The following is a 4,061-nucleotide window of genomic DNA, read 5'->3' as shown; positions in this document are numbered from 1 at the left end:
TCGGGAGAATTTTTAAGAGCCATGGTTCACAGAAAACATTTTGGAAAATGTTGATTATACATATATAGTATCAAAAAACAAGTCGAAGAGGATTTATTTTCTAGTAATCCTAAAAGAATTACATGGTTTATTATACAAACGGTAATAACTAAAACTCTGTTCCTAAGATTCCATTTCTATAGGAAATTACAGCCAACTCTTCATTTATTCTGGGTACAGTGAATATAGAAGTAAGCAACACATTAAAACGCTGCTTTTGGGGGGTGGGGTGAGGGAGGGAATAAAAGAGCTTTTACCAAGGGCTCAAATAGAAAGTAAATGGCCACTTCTCAAGTAACTGCTTGCTGAAAGCCAAAATGAAAACATTAGGGTATAGCTCAGTGAAAATGTTCCTTTAGACGACCAATGTGAATATGCTGCTTTCAGGCAAAACCATAGAAGAACGGCTTAGAGTGTCTGGAGAATTAGCTGTGGCTTTCCAATGTTGCTGTTTATCGGGATCCCATCTCTGATCATCGACAGATCTCACCATCCTGCACGCATGAGGGAAATTGTCCTGCTCTTCTAGAATCTGAGGTTGTGTTGATCACAGTAGCATGTACAGTATATGCTTTTGAAAAATGATTATACGTGTGCATGACATCTATCTCACTGACACTGTGGTATTCTAAACATGCTTTATGCATTAAAAACACTGCCCTTGTGCAATTTAAAAACCAGTGCATCCCTTTCTATCACATCTCCACTTTGGGAGTTTGTGATAAAGAGCTAAGCACTATAAAAACAGGGTTTTTTGTTTGTTTTTTTAAAGATCATTTTATTGGGGGCTCTTACAGCTTACAATCATATCAATTATATCAAGTATATTTGTACGTATGTTGCCATTATTATTTTCTAAACATTTACTTTCTATTTGAGCCCTTGGTGTCAGCTCTTTTTTCCCTCCCCTTCTCCCCCCAAAAAAGCAGCTTTTTAATGTGTTGCTTACTTTTGTATCCACCGTACCCAGAATATATTGTATAGTAGAGGAATGGGATAAATAATTTGTGTCCACTAGGCACAGCTCCAGGAGCTTGGGTAACCCAGAGAGCAGCCAAAATGACACCTTGGCAGCGGTGGGATTCGAACCCACGCCCCCGAAGAGACTGGAGCCTTAATCCAGCGCCTTAGACCGCTCGGCCACGCTACCCCCTGTAGAGAATGTTTTATTTATTTCTTCGAATAAATCCTATGTCTGGCCTAAGGAAGGTTTCTTCTTTTCTTCTGTTGGCATATCTTCTCACAGAACCTCCAAAACTAAAGAACTCACTGCCATGGGGTGGATCCCTACCCACCCCTGGGTCATGAGAGTTCAAAAGAGAAGTAGGGAAATCACGTCATTTTCACAAAGAACGCCTTCGCCGCTAATCTAATTAGCTTGGTGTGGATACAAACTTTTAAAACAGGTATTAATCAAAATAGTCCCTTCCCCAAGTACAGTAAGGGGCCCCACCAGACTGCGCCCTAAAACCAGGGGTGTAAAAAGACTGAGACAACAAATTCTTGCTACACATTGAAAACAAAGACATTAACAAGCCCATTGCTGTTTTGTCAATTCCGACTGAGAGACCTAACCACCGAGTCTTTTGCTTCCGAGCCTCACGTTGACACCACCTGCCACCAGCGCTCCTTTACTACAAGCACAGGAGACAGAATACGACCGCAAAAGAAGAGGGTGGGTGGTGGTCAGGAAGTATTGCCACCAGGTCTAGCATACCTGAAACAGGTGAAAAGGTGCAGAATAATTGCAATCTATCAGAGATTTCGCATGCTGTCCTATTTGATGCTTCTGTCAAAGCTAGGTTTCTTAAATTATCCTTACTTATATGTCTACTGAGAGAATTAGCAAGATGACAAAAGAGGTTCCCAGTTCAAAGGGGTTTGGGAAATTTGAATGTAAACGGGGGAAACGAGGAAAATTTGTGATTAATTTAATTAGGGGAAAAGATCATGGTTTCATTTACCATAATCATAAAAACACCATGTCGCCATCTGTTCTATTTTTAATCATTTTATTGGGGGCTCGTACAATTCTTATCACAATCCATACATCCATTTTGTCAAGCACATCTGTACATTTGTTGCCCTCATCATTCTCAAAATCTTTTCTTTCCTTTTTTAAAATATTTTTTATTTTTGTTTATTAGGGGCTCATACAACTCTTATCACAATCCATACATACATCATTTGTGTAAAGCATATTTGTAGACTCATTGCCCGCCATCTGTTCTTAAAGTGAGGTCAGGCCACCACGGTTTTTATCTGGATACATCCTGAGAGGTCACATGTGCACCGAGCCTGTAAAGGAAGCAAGCAGAAAGTGACAAGCGATAAATCGAGGGGCCTCCGTTTAAATGACCCGAGTAGCAAAATGCCGCGCCCCCACACCGCAGCCGCCCAGCGCAGCAACTCATCCCTGTCCACAGTCAGTTCTCAGGACGATGTGCTTGATGCTTTTTCTCAAATGATTCTTGGCACGTTCTCAGGGATCCAGAGATGCCTGTTTCTCGGTTTGCTGGCAGCACTTTTCCTTGGAAACTTGTGGCCTTGCTCCGTTTCGGAGGAAAACCCTGACAAAGTGTGGATTCATCGCAGGAGGAGGCGCGAGCGTCCAGAAAGCGCTCGGACCCCAAGTTACATTGCGGAGCCTGCGCAGGTAAGGGACGCACCCCCAGAACCCTGGGCACCCGCTGGATTTCAACGCGCCTGCTGCTCTCGCCGCCGCAGATGCTCAGGGACCGCGAGGGACGTCAAACCCCAGGGAATGAAGTTCCCGTATCCTGTCTCTTACAATAAGTTAATACGAAGCAACTCAGACTTCATCCATGCCTCCGAAATTCCACTCCCCGGGAAAACACCCAATGGAATAAATTTATTATCTTAAATGACTTCAGAGCAGCGCGGGGCCACCGTGAAGCACTTTCATGTTACATAAGCAATTAATTGACAATGTGATGGCTTGTCATTTTACTTATACAAATGTCAAACCTGGCGCTGAATTTATAAGCAGAAAACGCCGCGTGTGAAAGAAAACTAGACATCAAAAAGCTGGCATTTCCCTGACCGGGAATCGAACCCGGGCCGCGGCGGTGAGAGCGCCGAATCCTAACCACTAGACCACCAGGGAAGCTGCAAAGCGGTTCTTGAAATATCCTTACCAGCTACCCACAACAGCTGCCTCCCGATTGCAGCAAGCTAGGGATCGGCTGCATTTAAGCAAACACTAACCTGCTCTGTGGCCGACTGAAATCCGGACGAACTTTGACAATGCCGATGAAAGAGTTATTCCAGAACCTCTCCCCCGGGCCTGTGCAGCCAACGGAAAACAAGTTGTCGCAATGAACTAAGCCGCTCCAACAGTAGTTCGTACCGCGTTTTATAATTTATCATTGTCTTCCTGCCTTTCTTTCTAGAAAGAGAAGAGCGTTCGAAAACAGAAGCCATCGTTTCTCTATCCTCGGTTCCCTCAAAGCACTTTGCCCCTCGAAGTGTTATCTTTGTTTAACATCTTAGAGGAGTCTTTGGTGGTAGACATCATTTCTTTTTTTTTTTTAGATGTAGTTTCTTGACTGCTGCTTCCATGGGCGTTGGTTGTGGGTCCCATTAAAATGAAACCTATTGCTAGATGATAGAACAGACTAAAAAGATTAAAAAGAAGAAATAGTATATTTCAAGAACGCTGTGGGCGGAGCCGAAATAGCTCAGTTGGGAGAGCGTTAGACTGAAGATCTAAAGGTCCCTGGTTCGATCCCGGGTTTCGGCAGAAATGAAGTTGGTTTTTTTTTAAGTCCCCTAACCATAGAAATACAACGTTTTTTTCTAATATGCATATACCTACCTCTTCGAATCCAACTCGTAAGGGAGGTCGGGCGAAAATGCATTTTTGGTTGAAGAGACCTGGATTAGTAAGAAACTTCTCAGTTGATGAAAGAGGCTGAGGCAAATGCGCTAAAGAGAAACCACTTTTCCTACTTTGTAATATTTAGTATTTTCTTTCACTTTATTGGTGCAGGCTCTGTTCC

General features: G+C 43.1%; 3 non-coding genes across 3 annotated transcripts; 1 reads left to right on the top strand and 2 right to left on the bottom strand.

The window, feature by feature from the left end:
- Positions 1–1,107: 1,107 nt before the first annotated feature.
- On the bottom strand, positions 1,108–1,189 carry TRNAL-AAG. The gene has a single exon. It is a non-coding gene; the product is annotated as a tRNA-Leu (tRNA).
- A 1,905-nt stretch (positions 1,190–3,094) lies between these two features.
- On the bottom strand, positions 3,095–3,166 carry TRNAE-CUC. Its single transcript has one exon. It is a non-coding gene; the product is annotated as a tRNA-Glu (tRNA).
- Positions 3,167–3,729: 563 nt separating this feature from the next.
- TRNAF-GAA lies at positions 3,730–3,802 on the top strand. The gene has a single exon. It is a non-coding gene; the product is annotated as a tRNA-Phe (tRNA).
- The last annotated feature ends 259 nt before the right edge of the window (positions 3,803–4,061 follow it).

This window comes from Echinops telfairi, unplaced genomic scaffold (genome assembly GCF_000313985.2).
Source record: "Echinops telfairi isolate 266 unplaced genomic scaffold, ASM31398v2 ScPeMD7_7441;HRSCAF=8479, whole genome shotgun sequence".
Taxonomy (NCBI): Eukaryota; Metazoa; Chordata; class Mammalia; order Afrosoricida; family Tenrecidae; genus Echinops; species Echinops telfairi.
The sequence above is the reverse complement of the archived record's forward strand: the minus strand, read 5'-3'. Positions and strand labels throughout refer to the sequence as shown.